The sequence below is a fragment of the Saimiri boliviensis genome, chromosome 5, assembly GCF_048565385.1.
Source record: "Saimiri boliviensis isolate mSaiBol1 chromosome 5, mSaiBol1.pri, whole genome shotgun sequence".
NCBI lineage: Eukaryota > Metazoa > Chordata > Mammalia > Primates > Cebidae > Saimiri > Saimiri boliviensis.
In genome coordinates, this window is record NC_133453.1 from 66,919,497 (window position 1) to 66,936,534 (window position 17,038).

A 17,038-nucleotide genomic window follows, 5' to 3' on the forward strand; every position below is an offset into this window, starting at 1 on the left:
TTATTGCAATTGTATGTGACTTTGACCATAGGGTGGGTTGGGTAGACTTTGGAAAACTAGCCTAAATATGTTTCCAACATCACTCCTATAAAGAGCTTGCAAATGAACTTGTGGAAGCCAACCTTTTTGCCAGTTGAGAGTTTGGTATGATTTTGATTCTTGCTTGAATTTCCTTAAAAATCACAATAAGTTATTTAGGGAATAACAGTTGCCAAACTTTCTGGCAAATCATAATGAATGGTTATGTTCTGAAAGATTGACTAGCCATCTTTCGGCTCCCATTTCCTCTTTAAAACTGAGCTATTTTGAGAATTTCCATTCCTCATGCTCTTTTTTCTTCCCAACCCGGACACTGTTTGTATCCCCTCAGTGGCATTTTTTAACTCAGGAAAACTTAAATAAGTTCCAAGATTGCAGAAAAGCCTTATTATTTGATGATTGCGGGTCTTGTCTGGGAAAAACTCCAAACATAGATTTGCCATTTTAAGCAATTCCTTTGAATTCTCATTCTATTGTCAGCCATAGACCTATCTTATTGGTTTATTATTGATTTTTCTCTTTCCCTTTACGTAAGTTAACTAGAGCACTCCAATTTCCTCCTCTCTCTTGCTTTTTTTAGTTTATAAGTCCCTGAAAGGTTGCATTGTTTCAGCTTTTTTATTTTTACAGAACACATACACACACGTATTTATATATTTATAAATCAAACTTTGCCATAATTATAAAACCATCATCTTTTCACTCCTCACTTTCTTGTCACCTGATTGGAATATAATCTGCTGCCATTTTCTGTCATTTTTCCCTTTGAAACATATTTCAGATTCATCCTTTCCCCCTTATTCCCACGGGCACCATCCTAAGACATACTCTGACCGAAGGTACTGTTCCACCCTCCTAGCCAGTTTTCCTGTCGTCCTACTCAGTCCCCACCTCCCCTGTGCTCCACTGTACACCTGGTCCACAGAGTAAATGATACTGCTATATCCTGTGAGGGCAGAAGAGCATCCCCTAACACCAAGGTACATCTCTTCTCTTTATTCCCATATGATGAATGTTACTTTCTTCATTTCACAAAGGAGGAAACTGCCTCTCCCAAGAGGTTACATATTTTGTCCCAAACCACCTAACATGCAAGTGTTCAAGTCACTAGCCCTCAAATCTGAAGGGGAGTGTGATCTGTGTCGCAGCAGAAAAATTAAGCATCTGCATAACAAGGGTTTAATAGTTAATCCCTTTAAAGTCAAGGAACTACACAGACTTGCCGTTATCATATCAAGGCCAGTAGTTTTCAAGAGATGGGATTTATAAGAGAAAAGAATAAATCTAAGTGTCTGCTCTCAAAGAGTTTTTAATCTAGTTGGTTAGAGTGTGTATCTAGAACATGCTAGATACACAGCAAATGGTAAATAAACACTTGCTGAAGTTAGAACCAGGAGATAAAAGGTGAGCACTTGCTGCTGTCTCTGCTCAGCTTGCCACTAATTGTATTATTTAGTCATAGGATGCGTCTTAATATAAAATCCTCTCTCTGACACTTCCTTCTGACCCAGTCCCAGTAAATATCAGAACAATATACTGTTAAGAAAAAAGGCGTTGAGATGACTGGGCTGCCTTCCAAGCTGCAGGGCCCGATTTATTTTTTCCTAACTATGAGATAATTATTGCTGGAGATAATAATGGGATTTTTCCATATGTCCTTTAGTTAGGACAGTGATGACCCAATGCTGCCTTTTAATGTACTCTGATCTCCTGCCAGCTTACCTCATCCTACCACTTTGCCTTTGGTTTTTATTTTGTGATTATTCAAACTTCCCATCGCCTAATCAATACCTCATTTGGCCATTGCCATTGTTGACAGCACGCTTTGACACAGACTCCTTGAAAAGGGTCTTTTTTGCTTGCAGTGGGCTCATTTAAAGCAAGTTCTTGCTATGTGCATCACTTTGGCAAACAAGGACAAGTTCAAGGAAATTAGAGGCCAAACTTGACAGAGCACTGGGTGCAGCTGCTGGCCCAGCTGTGCAGTGATTCTCAACTGGTCCATTACCTCCAAAACTCAACTATTCAGCACAGCTTCCCTAGTCCAGCACTCCTGTCGGTCTCATATATTTGGCAACAGCTATTATTTCAGAAATGAATGCTCATGTGTATTTATAGCAAACCACATGCCTGCTCTATCAACAATTAAACAGATTAAGATTCAGCAGACATATTCCTCTAATTAGGACAAGATGGAAGACATAGTGTATAGAACGCTGCAGTTTGGTCAAGGTTTATTCTTTCCTAACAAGACTGCCATACTACATTTCATCAGCCAAACATCCAGTCTCTCCAGGGACACCATCTTCCTGGTATAGCATTCACTTCCTGTGTCTGCCCCAAGGAATTTTTCAGTCGGGGGATTCTATTTGCAACTGGCACTCCAAGCTTCCCCCTTTTCCCTCCCTCCAACCACACTATAGGATTAATGGACTGTTTTAAGGCTTGTTTTGAAATAGCATGTGGGCAGCATCATGTGGTCACTAATTTCATTCAGTTACACCCTTCCCCTGAGCCTCGGTGTATGCTGTATGTTCACACTTAAGTAGTGTCTCCTCTGAACAAAAGCCCGATCACACTGTCTGGGCCATAAATTCCATCTTGCCTCGCTCTTGCCCATGCATTATTTAAGCAATCTTCTCGGTGAGCGGGCATGAGAATTTCCCTCAGAGCAACAATCAGCAGGCGCTTTAAGCCCTGTTCTAACAGGAAATGTAGGATATCTCAGAGAGTTCCACCCATTCATAGTCTCGATAGTGAAATATGATAATCTAATTTGGTAAAAATAAACTGTGAAATCAGAGATTTGAGGCAAAAACTTTAAAGATGCAATTCAGACTAGCAATCAATGCTCATTCAGTTTCTGTACCATCTCAGCTTTCTCCTTGTGCAGATGCTTAAGTGATGCTAAATTAAATAATTGACAAATTTTTAAAACTGCTGAAAATTACCATCTGTACTTAATTTTGGAATATAAAAAGGTCCATAGAAAACACCCTTTATGATTATTTTGTCTAATAACAGATATGAAACAATACAAACATCCCAGTCATGAAATATAATGCGTTTCTAGCAGGCTGGCTTTACATATTTAAACACAGTTTTTCAAAACAAAAGACCACAGGAGGAGTGAAATGCTGGGTGATAAATGTGTTTTGTTTTGTTTTTTTTAAATGGCAAAATAGCTGAGTTTTTTATTTAAAATCTACTTCTCTAACCCTTCACTTCCCGGTAAAACAAAACCAAACAACAACAACAACAACAACTCACCCACAGGCTTCCTGCAGACAGTTATGACAACCATTACTTTTTTTATATTTCTCTCCTGGATAAACACTGGCTAAACTGTTCTCTGCTAAGAACTTCATTAGGTTGATATTACATTTATACAAAATGAAGTCTACTACTGTAAATAAACATGCTTGAGGCTTCCATCAAAACAGAGAGAAGAGAAACAAGCTTCCTGTATATGTGAACACACTGCTAAATACATGGATAAAACAAGCTGAAACTTACACCAGACACTTCTCCCAGATCCACCACGTCAGGAGCCCTAGGGGTACATTCTAGTTTTTTTTAAATCCATGTTCTCCTCTTCTCACTGATGGGACTCCTCAGGCACATGGTCAAGTTGCAGTCAGCTTCTCCCTTAGTGATGCATGAGAGCTGGACTGATTTATCTTGGCTCTTCTGCAGCATATTAGCACTCATGTTTCTGCGTATGCATCCTACCTTTCTTTAGCCGTAGCCCCGGCTTTATCATTGGTAATCTAAATTAAAGAGCCAGTGAACAGAGCAGGGTTGTTGTCCCCCACCCCTCCCTGTTTTCCATGAAACAATTGCCAGGCACTCACTCCCGGACAAGGATTCCACTGTTTATTCTACCGAGCCTCCTCTTCAATATTCCATGGAGACTGGAAGTCAGAGTCGCAAAAGGATAGGTCCAGCGAGACTGTCTTAGTTCAAAGGTACATTTATGATTTATGCTCGAAAACAGTAGATGGCCTCAGAAAATACTAGAGAGAGCTGTCATTTACCAGTTTTTCAGCCCAGAATTCAGAATCGACACTATTTATAAAAAACAGAGAAACTTGATACTTCACTTACTGCCCAGGGTGCAGTTTATCTTCAGGGGACTCTGAGAAATCTCTTCCTTTTTTCACCAATATTTGTTCTATATACGCATGCTTAAATGTTTATTTTAATGAGGTATATGAGTGCTATGACTTAGCAAGTTACATACAAGAAGCATAAAATGCTATAAAAATTGGGGGAAATCCATCAAACAAATCATTATTAACCTTGTTGCAACTTGCTATCAACAAACAGCAGCTGAAGCAGGAGCTAAAGGCTGTGTTTAGTTCAGGAGCTGTCAGTTATTTTTCTTTAAAACATGTTTAAAATTTTCTCAACCTCCACAAATGTTTGGGAAGGGAAAATATGTCAAAGTATATTTTCATATGAAAGTTTTAAATCTCTTGGAAAATGCTACTGTCTTAGCAGCATCTCAATGCTTTTTTAAACACAGATTTACAATGATTACTGAAATAATATTAGGTTTATTTTTTCATTTTATGCAGCAAAACTTTTAAACAGCTGTTAAGCAACAGAATTTGGTGGGTAACAAAGTATACAAGTTTCATCTCTATTTTTGTGTATTTTGTTAAGGGAATACATGACTGCTTTCATAGTTTGAAACATGTTATTGCATTTTAAATTTTGCTTTTTAAAATCAACAAATTGTAACATACCCATTTTCATGTAGGCATAAAATACAGACTTGTCATTTTTAATAGCCTTTAATATTCATTTCCCTAATCCTTGACATCTGCATTTCTTCAATTTTTCATTATAAAATAAAACGCCTCATCAGAAATGCAAAATACTCACATTTCAGGTTCTTCCCCAACCCCATTCCCCAAAAACAGAAAAAGGCAATCTCAAACTTTATGCTTCTCAGCGTTTTTCAAAATTTCAGACAGGTGAAATAACTTGAGAGGACTGGTAAGAGACTATCTAGAGTATCAGTTCTTCTTAAATTATATCCCTTGGGTAAACTTTAAAAACATATATTGATTTCTATGCTCTATAACTTGGTTATAATGAACTGCTCCACAAACATCCAGAGAAATTATTTTAAAAATTTAAATCTGGGCTTGTCACTTGGCTGCTTAAACCTCTGCATAGCTTCCCATTACTCTTAGGATGAAAGCCAAAATCTTTATCATGGCCTTCAATGACTCAGTTTTATTTCACTGGGAAGATAAGCCCACCTTCCCAGAACTGACTGGCTGGCATTCAGAACCATCAATCAATCAAGTATTGAGTCCCTGCTCTTTATGGGCCAGTTGCTGGAGTATGGTATCTGAGCACTGGTTTGGGATGCCGAGAGAATCCCAGGAGCCTTCTCCTTAAGTTTGAAAGTAACGTAAGTGAACAAGATTTCACTACTCTACAAATCAGCTCATGAACTATGACAAAATCAGTAAGAGCAAGACAGACTTTGCAAATACATCATAAAGATAAAACCAAAGGGTAAGAGGAATAAGATGAAATTAATCATTTGATGAATGTTAATTTAAACTGACTTGAGCTAAACGAGAAAAAGGGAAACAGTCAAGAAGGAGCAGAAATGCAAAAACAAGAATTGCTCAAGCCTGGTCCTGTTGTTAGGCTTTGAAAGTCTATGACTTACGTCAGCTACTACATTTTTAAAAGTTTACCATTTATGCTATAACTGTGGTTCTGAGTGTTTTCAACAAATAACTCATTAAGTTCATTACATTACTGTAGATATTACCTTCCCCTAAAAGTTCTTCTTATTTTAATCACTAAAAGAATCACCCAATAAACTTCACCAGTTTCCCTCCTCTTTTTTTTTTCTTTTTTCTTTTGAGACAGGGTCTTGCTGTATCGCCCAGGCTGGAGTGCTGCCGTGAGATTACGGCTCACTACAGCCTCAGCCTCCAGGGCTCAAGTGACCATCCCACCTCAGCCTCCCAGGTACATGCCACCACACCCAGCTAATTCTTGTACTTTTTGTACACATGGGGTTTTGACATGTTTCTTAGGTGGTCTCAAACTTCTGGCCTCAAGTGATCCTCCTGCCTCAGCCTCCCAAAGGGCTGGAATTATGGGCATGAACCATAGCGCCTGGCCTATTTCACAAGTTTCTAAGTAAGATGACTCAAGCGAACATCACAGGACTCTGAAAATATGGGATTTTTCATTACTAAAGATCTACCTTGCAGTTAACCAAGAGCATCATGATCCTTGACTACACCTTGAATATAAACTTGTGTCTCAAATAATGTACACACCCAAAGACATATGAAATATCCACTGAGTAATGAGGTCTTGGGATGAGTCCGGTACATAAGGAATTGACACCATAAGGCCCCATAAGTTCCAGAATATTTCCTAGACTTCCTTCCATTATCCTGAAAATTCACACCATTGAAACCTCCCCTTGGAAGAAATCCTAAGACTTGGATTTGTCTGTGTTCAAATCATGGCTCTGCCATTTACCAGCTATATGACCTTGGGTAAAGTACTTAGAGTCCAGGCGTCCCCAAACTACGGCCCGCGGCCGCATGCGGCCCCCTGAGGCCATTTATCTGGTCCCCCCCGCCGCACTTCAGGAAGGGGCACCTCTTTCATTGGTGGTCAGTGAGAGGAGCACAGTATGTGGCGGCCCTCCAACGGTCTGAGGGACAGTGAACTGGCCCCCCGTGTAAAAAGTTTGGGGACGCCTGAGTCTTAGACTCTGTGTGTGTGTGTGTATGTGTGTGTGTAAGTATTTTAAACTCACCTGTAAAGTTGGATAATAGAGTTCTGCTTCTGGTCATGAAAACAATGCATATCAGACCAGCTCTCCCACAGACAACAATTATAAGTCCTGGATAAAATATTTTAAAACAATAAGAAAATTATCTGAAGGCACTGGAGAGTGACTGAGAGCAGGCAGAAACTAAAGGTAGGGGGTGGGGGCTGACACTTAGAAGAATGGCATTTGATAAATTACCCAACTTTTTAAAACTTTTCATCTAAGGGCAAGCCCCAGTCAGTTTCACAGTGTGGCCAGAGTCAGATAAAAGCCTGTAGTCTTCCTGGTTGAGGAACCAAAGGACAGAGTTCAGGGAGATGACAGTGGCTGGAAAACAAAGAGGAAATCCCAGAGAGGAGACACCCACAGAGGGAAAGCCCCCAGATTTACTACATGAGATCTGACCAAATCTCTGACTGATCCCAATACTATATACATGTGAAGCAGACCCCAAGCTGCCCAGTTAAGAAAGAACTGAACAGAGATGTCTGCTACTGTCTCAGGGAAGATAAAATTGGAATTTGAGTTTTGCCAAGTTAACTGCCTGCAAAAACATAAAATCAATACTCTTTAAAGGCATATGACAGTACTCAAAATCTCTGTAATGTATCACTCACAATGTTCAGAGTACATTCCAATATTACTACACATTCAAAGACACACACACAAAAATATAATCCACAAAAGGAACCAACTAAAAGAGACCAACTCTTGAGATAATTCAGATACTGGAATTAACAGACAAGGACTTTAAAGCAGCTATTATAACTAAATGCCCAAGGTCATAAAAGAAATCTTAGCAGAGAAATATTAGTTTTTAAAAAGTTCCAAGTGAAAATTCTAGAACTAAAAAATACAATATCTGAAAAAAATTCACTGAATGGACACAACAACAGATCGGAAAAATAATAATAAAATGTGTCAGTGAACTTGAGGATAGAATGATAGAAATTAACCAATCTGAAGAACAGATAAAACTCTTTTTAATGAAGAAGGCCTTAGGGATCAATGGGATATAATAGCATATGTATAACTGGAATTCCAGAAGTACAAGAAGAGAGAGAATAGACAGAAAACATATTTAAAGAAATAATAACTCTAAATTTCCAAAATTTGGCAAAAAAAGGTATAAACTTAAAAATTCAAGATTCTCAGCAAACCCAAAACCAGGTAAATAAAAAACAAAACAAAACAAAAACCCATGCAAAGGCACATCATATTCGAGCTATTAAATTTCAAAGACAAAGAGAGAAATTTAAAAGCAACCTGGGGAAAACTGGCATATTACATACAGGAGAAAACTATATTAGTAGTAAATTTCCATCAAAAATTCACAGAGAATAAAAGATAATGCAATGACATTGCTAAAATAACAACAGGAAAACAACATTTGCCAAGCTAGAATTCTATTTGTCAAGCTAGAATTCTATATTCAACAAAATATTCTTCAACATTGGAGGCCAAATGAAGACATTTTCAGAAAAACAAAACCTAAAATACTTAATCTCCAGCAGAGCCGCATTACTTGAAACATTGAAGAAAGCTCTCCAGGATGAAGTTAAAAGTCACCAAGTGGTTAGCCAGATCTATAGGAAGGAAAGAAGATCACTGCAAATGGTATATATGTGGGGAAATATGAAAAACAGACAGACAGACACTACACAAATATTACTTTAAAATTTTATGTGTATTATATACAACCATTGAAATAAAACATTTTTTTTATTGCATTTTAGGTTTTGGGGTACATGAGATGAACATGCAAGATTGTTGCATAGGTACACACTTGGCAGTGTGGTTTGCTGCCTTCCATCCCCTCACCTGTATCTGTCATTTCTCCCCATGCTATCTCTTCCCACCTCCCCACCCCCCCGCCCCTCCCCCATTTCCCCCCAACGGACCCCAGTGTGTAGTGCTCCCCTCCCTGTGTCCATGTGTTCTCATTGTTCAACACCCACCTATGAGTGAGAATATATGGGTTTGATTTTCTGCTCTTGTGTCAGTTTGCTGAGAATGATGGTTTCCAGGTTCATCCATGTCCCTACAAAGGACGTGAACTCATCGTTTTTGATGGCTGCGTAATATTCCATGGTGTATATGTACCACATTTTCCCTATCCAGTCTATCATCGTTGGGCATTTGGGTTGGTTCCAGGTCTTTGCTATTGTAAACAGTGCTGCAATGAACATTCGTGTGCATGTGTCCTTGTAGTAGAATGATTTATAATCCTTTGGATATATACCCAGTAATGGGATTGCTGGGTCAAATGGGATTTCTATTTTTAGGTCCTTGAGGAATCGCCACACTGTCTTCCACAATGGTTGAATTAATTTACATTCCCACCAACAGTGTAAAAGTGTTCCTATTTCTCTGCATCCTCTCCAGCATCTGTTGTTTCCCGATTTTTTAATGATCGCCATTCTAATTGGTGTGAGATGGTATCTCAATGTGGTTTTGATTTGCATTTCTCTGATGACCAATGATGATGAGCATTTTTTCATATGTTTGTTGGCCTCCTGTATGTCTTCTTTTGTAAAGTATCTGTTCATATCCTTCACCCATTTTTGAATGGGCTTGTTTGTTTTTTTCTTGTAGATCTGCTTTAGTTCTTTGTAAATTCTGGATATCAGCCCCTTGTCAGATGGGTAGGCTGCAAAATTTTTTCCCATTCTGTTGGTTGCCGATTCACTCTACTGACTGTTTCTTTTGCCGTGCAGAAGCTGTGGAGTTTGATTAGGTCCCATTTGTCTATTTTGGCTTTTGTTGCCATTGCTTTTGGCGTTTTGGTCATGAAGTCCTTGCCTACACCTATGTCCTGAATGGTTTTGCCTAGATTTTCTTCTAAGGTTTTTATGGTAATAGGTCTGATGTTTAAGTCTTTAATCCATCTGGAGTTAATTTTGGTGTAAGGTGTCAGGAAGGGGTCCTGTTTCTGCTTTCTGCACATGGCTAGCCAGTTTTCCCAACACCATTTATTAAACAGGGAGTCCTTTCCCCATTGCTTGTTTTTATCAGGTTTGTCGAAGATCAGATGGTTGTGGGTATGTTGTATTTCCTCTGAGACCTCTGTTCTGTTCCATTGGTCTATATCTCTGTTTTGGTACCAGTACCATGCTGTTTTGATTACTGTAGCCTTGTAGTATAGTTTGAAGTCCGGTAGTGTGATGCCTCCTGCTTTGTTCTTTTTGCTTAGAATTGACTTGGCTATGTGGGCTCTCTTTTGGTTCCATATGAAGTTTAAGGTGTTTTTTTCCAGTTCTGTGAAGAAGGTCATTGGTAGCTTGATGGGAATAGCGTTGAATCTAAATTACTTTGGGCAGTATGGCCATTTTCACGATGTTGATTCTTCCTAACCATGAACATGGAATGTTTCTCCATCTGTTTGTATCCTCTCTTATTTCGTTGAGCAATGGCTTGTAGTTCTCCTTGAAGAGGTCCTTTACGTTCCTTGTTAGTTGTATTCCTAGGTACTTTATTCTCTTTGTAGCAATTGTGAATGGCAGTGCGTTCTTGATTTGGCTCTCTTGAAGTCTATTACTGGTGTATAGGAATGCTTGTGATTTTTGCACGTTGATTTTGTATCCTGAGACTTTGCTGAAGTTGTTTATCAGTTTCAGGAGATTTTGGGCTGAGGTGATGGGGTCTTCCAGATATACAATCATGTCATCTGCAAACAGAGACAATTTGATTTCCTCCTTTCCAATTTGGATACCCTTTATTTCTTTTTCTTGCCTGATTGCTCTGGCTAGAACTTCCAGTACTATATTGAATAGGAGTGGTGAGAGAGGCACTTGTCTAGTGCCAGATTTCAAAGGGAATGCTTCCAGTTTTTGCCCATTCAGTATGATATTGGCTGTTGGTTTGTCGTAAATAGCTTTTATTGTTTTGAGATACGTTCTGTCAATACCTAGTTTATTGAGGGTTTTTAGCATAAAGGGTTGTTGAATTTTGTCAAAAGCCTTCTCTGCATCAATTGAGATAATCATGTGGTTTTTGTCTTTGGTTCTGTTTATGTGGTGAATTACGTTTATGGACTTGTGTATGTTGAACCAACCTTGCATCCCCGGGATGAATCCTACTTGATCATGGTGGATGAGCTTTTTGATATGCTGTTGCAATCGGTTTGCCAGTATTTTATTGAAGATTTTTGCATCTATGTTCATCATGGATATTGGCCTGAAATTTTCTTTTCTTGTTGAGTCTCTGCCGGGTTTTGGTATCAGGATGATGTTTGTCTCGTAAAATGATTTGGGAAGGATTCCCTCTTTTTGGATTGTCTGGAATAGTTTCAGAAGGAATGGTATCAGCTCCTCTTTGTATGTCTGGTAGAATTCAGCTGTGAACCCATCTGGACCTGGGCTTTTCTTGGGTGGTAGGCTCTTTATTGCTGCCTCGACTTCAGACCATGTTATTGGTCTATTCAGGGTTTCGGCTTCTTCCAGGTTTAGGCTTGAGAGGATGCAGGTGTCCAGGAATTTATCCATTTCTTCCAGGTTTACTAGTTTATGTGCATAGAGTTGTTTGTAATAATCTCGGATGATGGTTTGGATTTCTGTGGAATCTGTGGTGATATCCCCTTTATCGTTTTTTATTGCATCAATTTGGTTATTCTCTCTTTTCTTTTTTATTAATCTGGCTAGTGGTCTGTCTATTTTGTTGATCTTTTCAAAGAACCAGCTCCTGGATTTATTGATTTTTTGAAGAGTTTTTTGTGTCTCTATTTCCTTCAGTTCTGCTCTGATCTTAGTTATTTCCTGTCTTCTGCTAGGTTTTGAGTTTTTTTGATCTTGCTCCTCTAGCTCTTTCAATTTTGATGATAGGGTGTCAATTTTAGATCTCTCCTTTCTTCTCATGTGGGCACTCATTGCTATATATTTTCCTCTAGAGACTGCTTTAAATGTGTCCCAGAGATTCTGGTATGTTGTATCTTCGTTCTCATTGGTTTCGAAGAACATCTTTATTTCTGCCTTCATTTCATTGTTTATCCAGTCAACATTCAAGAGCAAGTTGTTCAGTTTCCATGAAGCTGTGCGGTTCTGGGTTCGTTTCTGCATTCTGAGTTCTAACTCGATTGCACTGTGGTCTGAGAGACTGTTTGTTATGATTTCTGTTCTTTTGCATTTGCTGAGGAGTGATTTATTGCCAATTATGTGGTCAATTTTAGAGTAGGTGTGATGTGGTGGTGAGAAGAATGTATATTCTGTGGATTTGGGGTGGAGAGTTCTGTAAATGTCTATTAGGTTTGCTTGTTCCAGGTCTGTATTCAGGTCCTGGATATCCTTGTTGATTTTCTGTCTGGATGATCTGTCTAATATTGACAATGGGGTGTTAAAGTCTCCCACTATTATTGTGTGGGAGTCTAAGTCTCTTTGTAAGTCATTAAGAACTTGCCTTATTTATCTGGGTGCTCCTGTATTGGGTGCGTATATATTTAGGATCGTTAGCTCTTCTTGTTGCAGTGATCTTTTTACCATTATGTAATGTCCTTCTTTGTCTCTTTTGATCTTTGTTGCTTTAAAGTCTATTTTATCAGAGATGAGAATTGCAACTCCTGCCTTTTTTTGCTCTCCATTTGCTTGGTAGATCTTCCTCCATCCCTTTATTTTGAGCCTTTGTGTATCCTTGCATGTAAGATGGGTTTCCTGGATACAGCACACTGATGGGTTTTGGCTTTTTATCCAATTTGCCAGTCTGTGTCTTTTGATTGGGGCATTTAGTCCATTGACATTTAGGGATAGTATTGTTATGTGTGAATTTGATACTGTCATTTTGATGCTACCTGGCTGTTTTGTTGGTTAGTTGATGCAGATTCTTGATTGTGTTGATGCTCTTTTACCATTTGGTGTGTTTTTGGAGTGGCTGGTACTGGTTGTTCCTTTATATGTGTAGAGCCTCTTTCAGGAGTTCTTGTAGAGCAGGTTTGGTGGTGATGAAATCTCTGAGTGCTTGCTTGTTCACAAAGGATTTTATTTTTCCTTCACTTATGAAGCTTAGTTTGGCTGGATAGGAGATTCTGGGTTGAAAGTTCTTTTCTTTAAGGATGTTGAATATTGGCCCCCAATCTCTTCTGGCTTGTAGGGTTTCTGCTGAGAGATCTGCTGTGAGTCTAATGGGCTTCCCTTTGTGGGTAACCTGACCTTTCTCTCTGGCTGCCCTTAGCATTTTCTCTTTCATTTCAACCCTGGTGAATCTGACGATTATGTGCCTTGGGGTTGCTCTTCTTGAGGAATATCTCTGTGGTGTTCTCTGTATTTCCTGGATTTGAATATTGGTCTGCCTTGCTAGGTTGGGGAAGTTTTCCTGGATAATATCCTGAAGAGTATTTTCCAGCTTGGATTCATTCTCTTCATCACATTCAGGTACACCTATCAGACGTAGATTAGGTCTTTTCACATAGTCCCACATTTCTTGAAAATTTTGTTCATTCCTTTTTGCGCTTTTTTCTCTGTTCTTGCCTTCTCTTTTTATTTCATTGAGTTGATCTTCGACCTCTGATATCCTTTCTTCTGCTTGGTCAATTCGGCTGTTGAAGCTTGTGCATGCTTCACGAAGTTCTCGTGTTGCGTTTTTCAGCTCCATCAATTCACTTATACTCCTCTCTATGCTGTCCATTCTCGTCAGCAGTTTGTCCAATCTTTTTTCAAGGTTCCTCTTTTCTTTGCGTTGGGTTAGAACATGTTCTTTTAGCTCATTGTAGTTTCTTACTACCCACCTTCTGAAGTCTGATTCTGTCATTTCATCACCCTCCTTCTCCATCCGGTCTGGTTCCCTTGCTGGTGAGGAGTTGTGATCCCTTTTAGGAGGAGAGGTGTTCTGGTTTTGGGAGTTTTCATCCTTTTTGCGCTGGTTTCTTCCCATTTTTGTGGGTTTATCCACCTGTTGTCTGTCTCTGTCTCAGGGAGTTGGAGCTTTATGAGTTTCCGTTGCACTACTGCCTTTTTTGATTTTTTTTTCAGGTCGGACCGCCCAGCTAGCAGCACGCCTAGCCACTGCCTGCCCGCAGGGGCTTTGCTGAGCTGCTGTGGGCTCCGCCCAGCTGCCCTGAGCTCTTCCCTGTAGTCCTTTTTATATGGGCGTAGTTAGAACTGTCTCGTCAATGGTGGCCCCGCCTCTGTTATGGCGGACTCTCTCTGTTGTGGCAGGTTGCCTCGGCAACGGCGGGTTGCCTCGGCAACGGCATCCTGCCTCCATAGCGGTGGAGAGTCTCAGTAATGGCGGAAGCCCCTCCCCCACGGAGCCGGACCGTCCGGGTTCAGCTGTGCTTGGTTTGGAGGGCTCAACCCAGAGGGTTTCCAATTACTGTTTTTGTTTTCATTGTTGTTGGGGGTGGAGGGGTGGGACCAACCGAGCCTGATCACCTGGCTCCCTGACTCAGAGTCTTTTAAGTTGAACGACCCCGCTTTCCGGTGGCCTGCTGAAAAGGCGCCGGGATCTCCCGTGCTGCGACTCAGGGAGTTGGCTCGAACTGTGGCGCCGGCTCCTGGCGGATTTTTTGCCTAGGAATCTCCTGGCCTGACTTGCTATTTCAGATGAATGGGCAACTCTGCCGTCTCAGGGCTCTGCTCGCCAGCTAAGAGGGCTCCCAGACCACTGGCTTTTGTATGGAGAACCGCAGCAACAGGGAGTGGTCACAGCAGCCGCGCGGGCTGAATCAGCCCCGTGGGGGCCAAAACAGCCGCATCGGCTGAGACTGCGACGCTGGCGACCCCTCTGCCTGGGTATCTCCTGGTCTGTGGGCAGTAAGAGTTCGTCTGGAAATGCGGCGTCCACTCACCCTCTGCACCTTCACTGGGAGCTGAAGTCCTGAGCTGTTCTTAGGCGGCCATCTTCCCAGCATTCTGAAATAAAACATTCTAACACTGCATTTTGGAGGTTATAACATAGATAGGTATAATATCATCAACAATAATATAAAGGATTCGGGGGGCAGTAAATGGAATTATACCACTTTCAGATTCAGTATTTTACATGAAACAGTACAATATAAATTCCAAGTGGAATGTGAAAAGTTAATATATGTGGCAATCCCCAGAGCAACCATTAAAAATTAATGCAAAAGAAACGATTGAAAAGCCAACGCGAAAATTAAAATGGAATTTGTGGCAGCCACGAAGGTGCCTACTTCTAGAAGTAAAATATCTACTTCTAGGAGGATCTCCCTTCTAGAAGAAACTTGCCAATCAGCTGTGAAGAGTGCAGCTAGCTGACAGCATGCAACTGCAGTAATTTTTAGATCTATTGTGAGTGAATCAAAGCTGTATTCTTTAAAGTTAGTCAGTGATAAGAACGGTAGGGAGGGCTGTCATTTCTGCCCAATGCAAAACTTGTTGACAAGCAATTTTTGCATCAACACTCTCCATCAGGCTTGCAGAGACATTCTCCAAACTGCACTGCAATCTGAGGCTCTTTCTCTTTCATCTTCCTTCCTTCTGCCCCTTTCATGGGTAACAAACTCTCTCTTTCTTTTTCCTCTTAATTTTTTGTTGGCATTGCACCCAATAAAGCTCTTGTACTTAAAACTCAATCTTGGTATCTGCTTCCTAGGGAACCAAACTAATGTAGAATTCTATTTTAAATATCTAATTAATACAAAATAAGGCAAGAAAGGAAGACAGAAGAATAAAAAGGCAGATGGAACAACAACAAAAAATAGCAAAATGGTAAACCTAAATCCAATTATAGAAATAATTACATTAAATGTAAATGGACTAAACACTCCAATTAAAAACAGAAATTGGCAGGATGGATTTAAAAAAAGCAAAATTCATCTATAGGTTCTCTATATCTTTTATATACAAAGAAACAGATAGTTTGAAGATAAAAGCATGGAAAAATAGATACTATGAAAAGAGAAAGCATAAGAAAGCCACAATAGCTATATTAATATCCTATGAATTAGATTTAAAGGCAATAGAGTATCACCAAAGAGAGGCACTTTATAATGATAAAAGAGTAATTCATCTAAAATAAATAAAAATAATAAATGCATATGTGCCTATTAACAAAATGTTATAAAGCAAAAAATTGTAAAAAATTATTGAAGAAAAATAAAATCTACAATCATATTGGAGATTCTAATACTGTTCTCTCAATAATTGTTAGAATAAGACAAAAACAATCAGTGGGGACATAGAAGACCTGAACATCACTACCAACTACATTGACCTAATTGACATTTTAAAAATACTAGACCCAATAGCTGTACAATGCACATTCTTTTCAAGTGTGCATGATGGATTTACCAAGATAGGAATAACTTGGTAAATACAAAGAAATCTCAGCAGAAGAATCTAAGTTATTAAAAGGTACCAAGTGAAAATTCTAGTGTGCTATAAATAAGTCTAAACAAATTTCAAAAGACTGACATCCTAAAAAATATGTTTTCTGACCACAGTTTAATTAAACTAAAAATCAATACCAACAAGATATGTAGGAAACTCAAAATATTTGGAAAGTAACAACACAGTTCTAAAGAACCCATGGGCCAAAGAATAAATCATAGGGGAAATACACAATATTTTAAACTGAAAGATAATGAAAATGCAATGTATCAAAATTTGTGGGAAACCAAGCAAAGCATAGAGGAAATTTATAGCTTTAAATACTTATAATAGAAAAGAAGAAAGGTATAAAAGCACCCAAGTTTCTATCTTTAGAAGGTAGAAAAAAAGAACAAACAATGTAAATAGAAGGAAGGATTTTTTTAAAGTCAGAAATCAATGAAATAGAACACAGAAAACCAACGGAAAAATTTTTTTAAAACCAAAAGTTGGTTCTTTGAAAAGGAGATATCTCTGCAAGTCTTGACACACTGAAAAGATAATAAGTAACTATAATAAACAACTCTATGTCAATAAATTTGAACACTTAGATAAAACAGACAAGTTCCTTCAAGAATACAATTTACCAAAATGGACACGAGATGACATTAAAAATCTTTAATAGCACCATATCTATTAAAACAATTGGCCGGGAGCAGTGGCTCACACCTGTAATCCTAGCACTTTGGGAGGCCAAGGTGCATACATCACGAGGTCAGGAGTTTGAGACAAGCCTGGCCAGCATGGTGAAACCCTGTCTCTACTAAAAATAAAAAAAATAGCTGGGTGTGGTGGCACACACCTGTAATCCCAGCTCCTCAGGAGGCTGAGGCAGGAGGATCACGTGAACCTG

At 39.3% G+C, this 17,038-nt stretch overlaps 1 protein-coding gene across 6 annotated transcripts in view; it reads right to left on the reverse strand.

The window, feature by feature from the left end:
• Positions 1-17,038, reverse strand: part of RAPGEF4 (Rap guanine nucleotide exchange factor 4) — a 329,303-nt gene that overhangs the window by 192,265 nt on the left and 120,000 nt on the right. For 2 of the 6 annotated variants that reach the window (XM_003921864.4, XM_003921862.4), the window contains exon 1: positions 3,556-6,641. The exons of the other annotated variants lie outside the window; for them this stretch is intronic. The gene's annotated coding sequence lies outside the window, so the exon portion shown is untranslated. Of the gene's footprint in view, positions 1-3,555; positions 6,642-17,038 lie in introns of those variants that run through there. 6 annotated transcript variants of the gene reach the window in all.